The sequence below is a fragment of the Arctopsyche grandis genome, chromosome 4 (genome assembly GCF_051622035.1).
Source record: "Arctopsyche grandis isolate Sample6627 chromosome 4, ASM5162203v2, whole genome shotgun sequence".
Taxonomy (NCBI): Eukaryota; Metazoa; Arthropoda; class Insecta; order Trichoptera; family Hydropsychidae; genus Arctopsyche; species Arctopsyche grandis.
This window is the reverse complement of record NC_135358.1, coordinates 3,940,265-3,953,894: the sequence shown is the minus strand read 5'-3', so window position 1 is coordinate 3,953,894 and position 13,630 is coordinate 3,940,265. Positions and strand designations below refer to the sequence as shown.

The window sequence follows — 13,630 nt, the reverse complement described above, 5'->3', positions numbered from 1 at the left end:
CTATTTATAAATTGTATTTATATCTTGGTACTTGAATGATATATGTATACTATGGCAAAAATATATATTTGAGTTGAATCATCAATAGTTTTATCTCTCATTGTGTTTATAAAAGTGTATAAAAAGTTGTCTTTGAACGTGTCAAAAAAGATTTTCATAAACAGCCCAAAGCTATCAATGAAACAAGTGCTTAAGATCCAACCGTGACTAGTAAGTTGAACCATCAAAAAATCAAATCGAATAAAAAAAATGCTCAACACCGTCCCGTCATTCATTCAAAGATCAAAGTTTATGTAACTGCTGACCCCGTTATCGCCAAAGCTCTGATTTCCTAGAGTCGGCCGTGACCGTCACGAAGATCTAATCACGATGAAACAGTAAAATCAGAGGCTACTGCGTCATACCAAAACATTCACAAAACCCGTACAAAACTGCATTGCACATGCCTAGTACCCAGTAAGTTTCTAATGTGGATTAAATTTATCATAACATCCTAACACAATATTCTATTGACCGACTCAACACATCGACGTGTCCATTTAGTGTGTCATTCTATGTGTACAATAAGTACAGATTCACTCACATTAAGTATTGGCATCACGCGATATTTCCATGCACTGCATTTACCTTTTTTATTATATTATATACTCACTACTTGTCATACGCGAAACCGTTACGTTGATTATGTGTTGATAAATTCATCTTGACATTAATTTAATGTATATATGCAAGTCCACGTACAATGTAACTTTCTATCGCACAACGTTTACTTCAATGGTGATTTATCGGGTTTGTGTTTCGCCCGCTCGTTAGAATCTTTTCAATTATGAATCGATATAATACTATTTAGTAGATATTTTAGACTGTTGGTTTTACCCGGCTTCGCTCGGTATTTGTAATATAAACAGCCTAAACATGGCAAAACAATCTAATAGTAAAAATTAATTTGTTTTTTTATTAAATTTATTTGAATCGAAAAAAAAATATATTTAACGATATCGATATCGTCGTCATTGAAACTTTAATTTGTTTTCGACGTTCCCAACAAACCCATTACATACATATTTCAAAGTCTCTTTCGAAATTATATGTTAGATTATCTCTCCATATGTACATATGTATATCTAGTATTCTTTTTTTCTATAAATTATGCAACATTAGAATAATTATAATACAATATTTCATTTTAATTCTACATACATTTATATGTACATAGATATATGCATATAACGAATTATCAATTAATTATGTTGTAAGTTTTCTTTTTATTTTAATATTGATTCAAAATTTGTGTAAGTAAGATACCTACATACTGTAGGTACATACATATGTAGGTACTTTAAAAATAAGTTTTATGCATATCAGCTCGTTTATATATCATACAGTATTAAAAATACAAAAACGAACCGTTTAAATCTCACATCACGAATTACTAAAAGAGTTATACCGTAAAATCGCTCGATTATACACATTTTCTATAATTATACGAGCTTTAAGTATACATACATGTATGTATGTACACACGTTGTGCGAGTATTTTCGTGATTTCATTTGTATCCGTTTGTTGAACTGCGTGTGCTAGAAGTTTCCTTTGACGATGCTCATTCCTTCGGGAATGCTATGAATTAAATCGATCGACTAAATTATCCTTCGTCGATGGTAGGTCATTATGTCAATTTCGTATTTTATTACCAGCACGATTCATGCATACGAATTCTCACTAACATGATCAGTCACCTGTCGTGCATTATAATTGTCTAGAATTACGCGATTTAACCGTGTCATCCGAGGAATACGTTCCATACTGACGTTCTTATGCACATTTCTCACGGCGTCGTATTACTAAAAGTGCATAATAATGCGCGACGATGATCGAATTAGTCCTGCTCACCATATATTTATCTCGCTTTGGATGTTTTGCATGCAAACATAACCCCCCCCCCCCCCTGTCGACTTTGTTTTATTTTGCGCATAACTCGCGTCAGTCGGCGGTCGATTATATTTCTCACATTATCCGCGACCATCGACAGCGTGCTATGATGTGACCGTTAAAATGTTATTACCTTGCGAATGAACCGCGCAAAAAATCGAAAGTGTTATCTTTCGCATTTTTAATTTCATACTTCAATTTAAATGAGACAATCATGAAAGGCGGATCGATAAGGAGTAGTTGTTTGGCATGACGCGTTTCGTCTAGCACTTTATTAACTGTACTATATTCAGAGGTTTGTAAATATTTTATAATTAAATTAATAAATTAGTTTGAAAATTATATTTACCTTGTAGGTCGTCACTGCAATGCCTCAAGAGTCTGAAATTAATAAGAAAAAATCAATTAATATAATTTTCATTTAAACGTTCGATCGTTGCTTGTTTGATTTGATAGATAATCAAATTCTATACTAGTACGTAAGTACATAACTGTGACTAGAATATGTTTACTTAGTTACGGTTATATAGAAAGATTCCTTTGAATTGATAATAGCTCAGCTTGAGAATTATACATGGTACTTGCTATGCTTATCGCTTTCTTCGTGCAATCAAATTCTGTAGGAGATGTTATATGTCTTAGATTATATTTGTTTGTGCATTCAAGTGATAAGTAAGCGTACTCTCATGCAATTTTCAGTGTTTCATATATAATTTTTGATATGAAGTACCGGTTTCGAATGATTAAAGATTATAAATACGTACATATAATTATTTAATAAATTGTTATGTATATGTAAAAACATAAGATTGGGTACATTTAAGTATCTAATATTTGTTCATGTCATACATATATATGTATATATATATACTTATTTTTTATATAATATTATTAATAATTGAATTATGAAAATCGCTGCCGACTAAAAATGCTGCCGAAAGAAGAACGACTAATATATTATCTATATATGTAAGTATATAAGAAACCATTTTATTGTAGTCGAGCTAATCATCAATTAATTTCATTATTGTTTCTTATACATATATTTCTATATTTATTTATTTATTTATTTGTAGAGGTAAAAACCCATTTAAGTAAATCGTATAATATAAATCTTATACATATGTATGTATGTATATTACTTAAACGAATTCTATATAAAACAGTTTATTCCGTATGATGAGCAAAAAGGCCGGAATTCTTAGTCGTCAATCATGCTTTTTATGGTCTATAGACTTAATTAAATCTTAAAAAATTTCTGATATATTAATATGGTCAATTAAATTGTCAGACTATACAGTTTAGTTGTTATGTATATGCATTTATTATAGAATAGCTATTGAGAAACATATGCGCATGCCCAAACCCAATTATTCCGCAGAAATAAATTAACCGCGATAGCAATTCCGTACAGATTTGAACCCGAGATCTCGTGTCTTACAAAACCCGAGCTCGTTACATCCGTACCCTAATTAATGGCTGTGTTTTATATCCCTGGTTTTGCTGTTAGAATAGCGCAGGTCACGAGAACCTCGGCCTCATTAGCATACTTAACGGACGTGTGACGTACCCGAACCACCGGAACATGCTCATGCCGATCGATATCCCACAAGAAAACCATCCTAGATCAACATCCTAGATCCGAAACGACCCAATTCTAAAACCGACCGCTAAACTGGAACGACCTCACGACTTTCCCAGCTCGCAGTTTGATTTTTTCACAAGAGAATTTCCGCGTGTATGAACCGTGTACTACACATGTCAATGCGGCTAGTATCATCACTCATCCGTACGATGGGCATCTTTCAGTCGTACACGTTAAAAATATGTATATTAGAATAATCAGATCGTGAGTATTGTGTAATATTGCACAGTGATTGATGTTTGGCGATGTTGCATTGTGTTTATTTGACAATGGATTATGTATGTATGTACGCAACACGGGAAATATCCGATCGTTGGAAATTTAATACTTATGTACCTGTGTACATACTTACTAGAAACGTTGTAGTCTTGCCCATATATGCCTGAAACAATGTTCTCAAAGGTTCACGTTCCGTTAAACTAACGAGAAAAATAGCCACACTTGTCACTTGAGCTTAGCTGTTCTTGTTTGATTGATTTGTACTAATGTTGATTTGATGCAGTTTAATTTCTATTACAATCCAATATGAAATGTTATGTATCTGAGTGACCGTTACGAGTTTGTGCTTATGGGAAAATTCATTGCTAGCATTATTTGTATAATTTTATTTTATTATACTGTATATGAACTTTTCGGTTGTATGCATCTTTGCTAGTTTCAAAGTAGGTATAGACTAAACATAGAATTATTATTATATCCTATTTTATCATACATACATGTCTGTATGTTTAAATATATGATAGTTGATTATCTTAATCGTTATTATTTCCCGTTCTTTTTATATGACAAAAGCACACGAAATGACTTACATATATTTAGAATAATAACTTTCCGAACAATTTCATTTAAAGAATTAAAAAGCTTACACACTGAATGCGCGAATAAATTCGCGTTTTCCCACGGTGAAAATTATGCACGGTTTACCCTAATGATGGTACACATATTGAATCGTACCGCGACCACTCGCTTTGTTCCTAGGGATTTTCCTATTTTTATTTCGCTTCTTCATCTTAAAATAGAACGAAAAAAGGTTGGCCGATTCCCACGTAGTCCCTGTTCGCCATGGAGGGCAGGTCACCCGTCTAGATTGTTGCCTCGGTAATTTTCACACGTCGCAATCTATTTATCGCCCAGCATCACTTTTCTAATGGTACGGAATGGCGTTCGTGCGACCATCTCGATTATCGTCACTCTCGTATACCTCACTTGAAGAAATTTTTACCTAATATAGAGGGATAATGACTTTTTTAATAACGGCTTTGATTTCTCATACATACGTCAATTAAATACTTTACGTTGTGTCCTTACGACACTAATCACATTCCGTATGGTTTATTTTGTCTTTTTTAGCACTGCTCCACGAAGTCGCCGTACAATTATCCCCATAGGATCGAGCCGAGCTATTCTGTTATTACACCTCCTTATCTTCCGGAGAGCACTTTCAATCTTCAACTACAGATGTATAGTTTAGTAATGACCGCGATCAAAGGTGGTCAACTTTGCTCTAACCGACCTCGTGACCGATCGTTATTATTATTGTCGACCCGTACGTGTACCACCAGCATCGTCGTCCTCACTTTCGTTAAATCGCTCTTTAAGAGTGAACTTCCAGCGTAGCAATTTCCTCTAAGTTCGCACGCTTTTCCTCGGCGTGAATATTGAGAGTTTCGAATGAAAAAAATATGTTAAAGATTATTAAATTCCTGTCCATAAACATCGATCAATCAAATATGTTGCAATTATCTGTATCTTGGTATCGATCTTTCGTCCGATTAACAGTTAACTATAAACATCATCGCAGTACTGACAAAGTCGTTATGTATGCATTGAATTTTTACCGAATACATGCGCGTATGTCCGGTCGGTATAATCCCACGAGAGTATTCAATGTTTACCGATCATTTTTCATCGCGATTACTTTGCTAAACCGATCGTGTCGTATTAAAATCGATTGGAAGTCTTAATGAAGTGCAATCAAACCATAACGAGATACTTGAACATTATTTCACCGTAAGTATACACGTGTCTTGGACTTTTTTTGGCATTTCGTAAAGTGGATTGTTTTAACATACACGGGTATATACATACATACATACATATAGCGTTCGTATCGGTAATGATGGTATATGTGAAGTCAATACGTGTTTGTCTGCACTAAATTACACGTTTTGGTCAGAATACTGAAATTACAGGAATATGTAATATAAAGCACATCGTGCAGAGCGTTTTTTATCCGCCGCTCGAAAACGTTCACGTTTCATCTTTGCGAAATTATTTTGTTTCGCACCGTTTGCGAATTTCAGGAAAATAAAATAAACTCTAAGTACCTACTACAGACGGATAGTATTTAAATTCATACAATTTGTGATTTGAAACGCTTTACTAAGTATCATCGATATTAATCATACATATTATCAAATTTTCTTTCAAACTTATATTATATGTAGATACAAAATACATGATATTTAAAAAAAAAAAATTTCAATCAATCAAAATATATACCTTGAAACAATTTAATACCAATGTTTTTGTAATTAAAAATTCGTTAAGCATATTTCTCAGTTTTTAACCAAATTTTATCGCTAGTTAGTTAGTCTAACTTAGACCGTAAAAGGGCTTTGTAAAAGGACTATTGTGAATTCTTGGCATCTATCGAAAAATGCTGAAAACTTGAAATTGTTGCCGATGTATATACAATTTTTTTCAGATTTGAAAGAATTCTTTTTAACATTGAATTAAGAGAGTGATATTTGAATGTTGGTAATGTTTAATAATATGCAGATATTTTATAAGTCCGGTTTTCAGACTTGAACGTACACAGTTCGTGATGAACTGTTTAAATATGCACTCGAACACTAAGCAATGCGATAAATTAATTCGTTGCGCTCAAATAATTCTCACCACTGCTTTTAATCGGCGATTTATTACACGGCGGACCTAATCGTCGGAACACCATCGCATACACCATATGCGATATTATGAAACAATGATGTCCATATTTCTATTTCGTATAGAAAATTATGTGTCAAAATTTCGAGAAACTGCAACGACCGAGGCGACGACAACTTCCAAGTGCAAGTTCTTTATTCCAATATTATTAAAACGGAACAAACTGTTAAGCAACATACTCTATTAGTAACGAACGGTTCAAGTTGTATTACCGTTCTTCCCGATCCAGTCGACTAGCTCCACCGTACGAAAGTGATCAAATCATTTCTTGTTGTCCATCGAAAATCAACACGCGCATAAAATACTTTCAGATGCTATCATATGGATTCATAAAAATTTGACTCGTCATAACCATTATGCAATAAGATCGATCACGTATCGTCGATTTATTAACACGTTATTATTATTAGGCAATGTTTTTTTTGTTCGATCCTTGGTACATCTGATATTTCGCAATCTGATTTGTCATTCGGTGAATAATTAATGATTTTATCTCGGGCGACTTGCATTTTTCCATCCCCGTTTGTGGTCTCGTATCTGTCTGTCGGTGCAATCGCAAATGCAACTCTAAAGGCGAGCAATTAACCGCATTAATTTTCCTCGCTGTGAGAATGGCAGACGTCATTTCCAAAGCTCTTATATACATATTAATGTCTTCTCTCTCGACTGTATGGGAATGGTGTAAGCTTTTATACGTAGTTTCAATTCTCATAACGTTCTTGACCGGTTTTGCCACGTGAATTTCCTTTTAATTACATTCACAGCTTGTCACATTAATATGTTAATATTTGATAATCTAGTTCGCTTCCTTTAAAGTTTATTTTTACCGTTAAACATATACTTTAAAAATGCTTAAGCCTTGGAACGCCTTTATTCGTGTTTATGTTATTTTAATGTGGTGTTCTCTACGACATCGTATTTATTGTGCTGCATAATTTCCAGTTACTTTAGCACTTTCCTAGTGACCTTATATTACGATGTGTGCTAGAATTTATATTGCACTTGCCACTTTCTTGAACCTGAAACTCTCCTTTACATGCACGATTTAATTTTGAATCACCTTTCTTGCTATGAAGCTGCATATTATGATAATGTTTTGTATAAACATGATTTTCAATGGGATATTAAATTTATTGGAAAGCTTATAACCTTCCACAAACTAGTGAGTGTTTATGTTCATAGGTATTGTAAGTGGAAAATGTTCCATTTGCTCCCATGTAGACTTGTGAATACATTAAAATTTCGACTGATATTTTATCATTCTCTCGTGTATTAATTCTTCAACGCATACTTTTCCTTTCATACGGTATTTTTTGCTTGAAAATTATTGTTTTAATTCTTCACACATACCCTTTCTGATCAAACAGCGGCCGATCGCGATAATATCATTGATTTAGTAAGCTCTCAGGTTAACAACATCATTCCACAGCTTTAATTATCCACACCTCGCTCGCCTTCAGCATCCACTTCGTTATGCTACCGTTCGATCAGATATCGTCCATTCTTTCCTCTAACGCTTTATATTGTCTTTGTTCTACAGGCAAATTCCGCTGAACACCTGTGCTGTTTGCGAATAAATATAAAAAAATACTCATTATGATATTATTAATGAAGTGTGCATAAATCCGACTCGTGGGCGTTTTGTCACAAAATTTCGCATTGCTTTGAATCATTGCCGTCATATTTCCATGTACCAAATTACCTTGGTAAATTTATCTACGTGTGATTTCGCGTGATTTATAACCATCTTGATTGTTTGTACATTTTCGCGTTAGCCATATGCCCGTTCGTAAATCATACGATGATTTCTTCGTGCAATATTACATGGATAAATGTGTAAATATATTTCAAAACAGTCAACGTGCAACAGAACAAACCTGTCTTTTTTTTGTGCGTGAAAAACTTTACTGAAAAAAAATCAGTACAGCTTTTCACTGCGTGATATATTTCGTGGAAAAAAGTGGCATCTGCACGCCTGACACTATCGTGATTTCTTTTCACTGAACTTGATATGAACTTTTTTCATCGACAAGTAAACATGGCTCGTCGAATTGATTTTCCATACTTGGCAAACTTGCTGACCAATTTTTCACGATGGTCTTCTTCTTAACATTGAATCTTATCAATATATGTATGTATATGTATAATAACAATTTTAATATACATATTTCGATCAGTCATCATATACATACAATACATTCCTTCAAAGCTCCTTTGTATTCCACGTACGAATTGTAGCGATTTGAATATAATGTTTTATGTGATGATATTTCTATCCCACTGAATGAGAAGTCAAACTATATTTACATTATATTTGAATAATTTCATTTTGCGTTTTATTGCTTTATCACACTTCTGCGCTTCATTGAAATGCATACCACGTCCCTATCATCTGAGAATGCAATTAAATCCCGCAATACCAATAGAACTAGTTACCTTTATGGGCATCGATCGTGTCTTTTATGTCGTCATCTCGTCTTGATTGTGTTTTTCTCTATTTATATATTTTAAATATAATTAACGATATTTAAATTTAAAAAAATCGATTTGCATCGTATTTTGTATACTCTTTTATATTTCTGTCAAAGGATAAAAGAGCGATCGACCTAACGGTGTTAGACATTCGGTAATTTGCGTTGATTCATATAAAAAAAATACTTTGGCACATGTTTTAAATAGTATGCCAAATATTTAAACTCACGTATGTACATATATATTTATTTAAGTAAATACTTAAGTGTATATAAATAAAAAAAAATCCGACTGCTACAAGGTATATACATAAATGTATACAGAACTGGTTTATGCGCCGATGTCATTGAAGTTAAATTAATGAATACACATGCCGAATTGTGCTAGTTAGATAACTGTTAAAAGCTTTTTTCCTATTATTGAATCACACGGTATATTAATTACAATGATATAAAATTGGGCTTTAGATTGATATTTTTGGTAAAGATTAAGTCGTCAAAAATCTCACTGATAATTTTTAAAAAATCATTTGACAATTTTCGAAATTCCTACTATGTACCTACATATATATAAATAGTACAATGGGCATCTCTAAATATTTAGCCAGTCAATTTATCAGGTCAACTTTATTGGATTCAAAATATCCATTATATAAAATCAGAAAATCACTCACTTGATTTCGGCTGTAAGAAAATCATTTCAATATATGTAATAGCACAATATAACTTCATATGTCAATTACGAACCTACATACCTACATATGTTCAAAATACTGACGTGAATATAAAATATAGATCAATCGATATACATATATGTATATATACATATATTTATTTATTATTTTTATAATAATAATAACAATAATATGACCAATGTGACCTGACAGATTACCCCAAAGTGTCACACAAGTTTTACAAAAAAAGAAAAGAACAATAAAAATTACCAATCATTCATCTCATTCACATAGACTCGTGTTGAATCTCATGAAACTGACCAACTCATCAACATGATAATTTAACAGATCCAAATGTTCATCTATCACATTAAGGAACCGGAAAGTCTTTGCAAGAGACAAGTTATTGAAAGCAGACGTTTTTGAATGGAAAAGTAATAGATATATCTGACCATTTATTGTTATAATTAGACACCGGATAGTCACAGTGCTATCTATTGTTCCATTGTTGTAAATCCTTTGTAAAAAAGGTTCGGCAAACCTTTAACAATGCATTTACAACCTTTGAACAATACCGGTACAGATTTAATTGCATTCTCAGGATTTAATTGCATACGCGGCACCTTCTGGGTCCGGTGACTAGTTATAACTGACCAAAAGGATTTGATCTATTAATATGGTATTTTTAGTATATGTCAATAGCACGAATACGAATACGATTGAAATATATGAAAATAGACAAAGTTTGTGTGGTAACTGGAGTCAGATTTTCTCCTGTTGGCTCCACAAGCCTGGTTTTAAACGTACATACTATCGGTCAAACGTCACACGAGCATCCGTTAGCCCTAACGGACACACTCCGGCGAAACATTACTAAGGTGACTCGCATTTATTATTATGAAAATATGATTGGTCTGTTGCATCACAGCCTCTGCTACTTTAGATTAATTGAATTAACCGAGACGGATGCTTCAACAACAACAAAAAAATCTAAACAAAACGTTGCGACATCCTGTCTTAATGCGTACGCTCGTTTCGGGGCCATCGATCCATGATGATTCACACACGCGCGATTGTCGTTGGCCGATATCACCATAAATTCGGTGGAAGTGTAAACGGGTTCGTCGTGGGTGTCTCTCGACCGATATACCCTCGGACCGGTCGAACCGTTCTGAGGACCCGCATGTACATATGTGTACATATGTCAATGTTGCGTTTTTTCAGCGAAGACGACGCCGTTTTTAAACGCTTTTGTGGGATTCTGTCAATTATTTCTGATTGGATGGCTGGAGATGAGGTGGGTATTTTATAATAACAGTTGTACCTTCATGGTGGCGCCAACTGATCTATGCCAACTGTTTGCTCGGAAGTGGAACGAGTCGTGATTCTGTATATGTATTTGCGTATGCAATATTTCAGATGGATATACATATGTACATATGTACGTGGGTGTAACATACACGCGACCGTAGTTTATTTTAGATTAGTTGGCCCGAACGAGCACTAGATCAATGTGCTATACTGAAATAAGTCACTTTTGTACTGTACTGAAACACAACAGTGTTTTTAAAGAAACGCAACCTTAAACTGCATAAGCATATAAAATTTTTACAGAAAATATGCTTTTGTATGAAAGTATTATATTCAATGACAATGAAATTTTTGGCCAGTTATTAAGTACACCTAGTCACTAACTACCTACATATATACATATGTATAATTTTGAAAGAGACTTTGTATGCATATATATACATATGTAAATATGTAAGTATTTTTGGTTGAGAACTTCGAAAACAAAACAAAGTTTCTATGACAACGATTCGATATATATTTTTTTCGATTCAAATAAATTTAATAAAAAAACAAATGATTCACCATTAATAAAAAAAACTGTTAGATTCGCCATGTTTAAGCTGTTTATATTACAAATACTGAGCGAAGCCGGGTAAAACAACTAGTAGTATATAAAAATACAATCAGTTAACATATGACTTTGATCAGTAAATCCTTTTGTCGTATTGATCAAATAGTCCGTTCTATAAAATAAAGTTTTCGACTTCTGATTTTGCAAAATAAAACTTCATATATCAAATGACGATCCAACTCTCAAAATAAACTGACCGTTTAAAAAATACTAAACAATCTATATATGTACGTATATACATATGTACGTAGATACTGATTGTTTATTTTGTTTGACAGTTGAAATACAGGCTATATTTATATTATTTCAATCAATTTCAAGGAAAGAGAATTTCACCTACATACATACATATATATTTACATCAATTCAATCAAGTCTATAGAACGAAAAAAATTTCAGAAATATTTAATGATTTATATAAAAGTATTTAGGTCGTTGTTATTTATTGTGATATTTGTATGTATATAAATTACTACAAAAATAAATAAAACTGAGGTGTTTTATTACAAAACGAACAGATTCGTCAATAGGTTTATGTAAGCGATATGTCGTTTGTTTCCTAAACAAAGCAATTTGTGGGGTCCAGAGTGGACACGTATATGTATCTTATTTAGAATTTTATTCACGTGGGTTGCGCCAAACTTACAAACACTCTGCATTCGCTTTATATGGAAACTAGACATTTGCTTTTTGTTCTCTCAAACGAACGGGAAAAAAAGCCACACGCAAACAACAATAGATTTATTCATTATAAAGAGTTTCCCCAATAACTCAGTCTATACTAGGCTTTCGTTAAAAGGATTCAGAGTCGCCATCAATCGTTGCCTCCTTTGCGACATTTAACATCATTTGTATTCCCGGCGAGTTGAGATCGTCGATTCGCGAGGGTAAATGGGTACGTCTTGGGAACTGAGCCGGTTTTCCTTACAGTTTTTCCATCGCATCCGAAAGATCCCCGGATCGTGGCATCGATGCTATCAAACGCCACCTACAATTAAACCACAGCCATTTAACTCGAGTCTCATTGTACCCTCTGGCCGATTGAGACATGTAATTTTCACCTTGCTTAATGGCTCACTCTTTATGCTTCAGACAGCTCGAGGAATCGCGATGTGTTTCGTACAAATTTATTTTAGCACACGATTCGGCCCTTATCTGATGAAAAGTTCAAACTCGAATCTTTTCAACGAAAAAAGGGTCAATAAAATTGAGATTCCATACGTCGATGGGTTATAGGGCCGCCCACTACGTGTTAGTAATTAACGATCGAATTGTTGTTCGATAAAGAACAACGTGCCGCTGTTAACTTTTAACCTCTGCGTACAAGTTAATTAAATCTTAATTTTACGTCGTAAATTGTCAAACTACCGTAACTACGGAAATAAGTATAGCGCGGGCTAATTATATGTGAAATTAATGTGTCAAAAAAATTATATTATAATAAGCGGAAAAATTCTCAAGCAAGTACAGTTCAGATTCGTATCTGATTTACAATACTTCCATATTTATCTTAATTATTTTCCTGTGGCATAGCACAGTTCTGGGGCTCTCGCTATCGCCATTGACAGTATAAAAATACGACCCGGCTATTATATTGTAATAATATTATACGCATTTTCACAATGACCATCTGATGGCGACCATAAATATCTGACAACGTGTTACGAAAGCGACCCATCTTTTACTTTACGACCGTTATTTCATTGTGCACGGTCTCCTATGCGTGCATAGTTAACCTCGTGATATTTTAGGGTTATATTAATTAATTCGTCCGAGGTGCACTTTACTGCCCGAAATGAAAAACTGGTTTAGTCAGATATTGAGACGAGATGAACAAAGCGAAAAATAAACACGAAATGATTGCGTTATTTATATATGACGTTTGAAACTGGTGTGAATGGAATTTATAAACACTCACCTTTTATTGCTGTCGGATTTTCTTTTTCGAATCCGCCTCTAATGTGGTGCAAAATATCTGAAACAATGAAAAATAGTATAAATTAAAATTTTGTTTTTTTGCAACGTGTGCTATTATTT

General features: G+C 33.5%; 2 protein-coding genes across 7 annotated transcripts in view; one reads left to right on the top strand and one right to left on the bottom strand.

Annotated features, from left to right (window-relative positions):
- Nucleotides 1–13,630, top strand: part of Atg16 (Autophagy-related 16) — a 257,472-nt gene that overhangs the window by 57,113 nt on the left and 186,729 nt on the right. The gene's annotated exons all lie outside the window — the stretch shown is intronic.
- neo (ZP and PAN domain-containing protein neyo) overlaps nt 1–13,630 on the bottom strand; it is a 72,945-nt gene that overhangs the window by 32,383 nt on the left and 26,932 nt on the right. The window contains exons 2-3 of the mRNA XM_077428861.1: nt 13,512–13,568; nt 2,280–2,311 (exon numbers count right to left, since the gene is read on the bottom strand). The gene's annotated coding sequence lies outside the window, so the exon portion shown is untranslated. The remainder of the gene's footprint in view (nt 1–2,279; nt 2,312–13,511; nt 13,569–13,630) is intronic.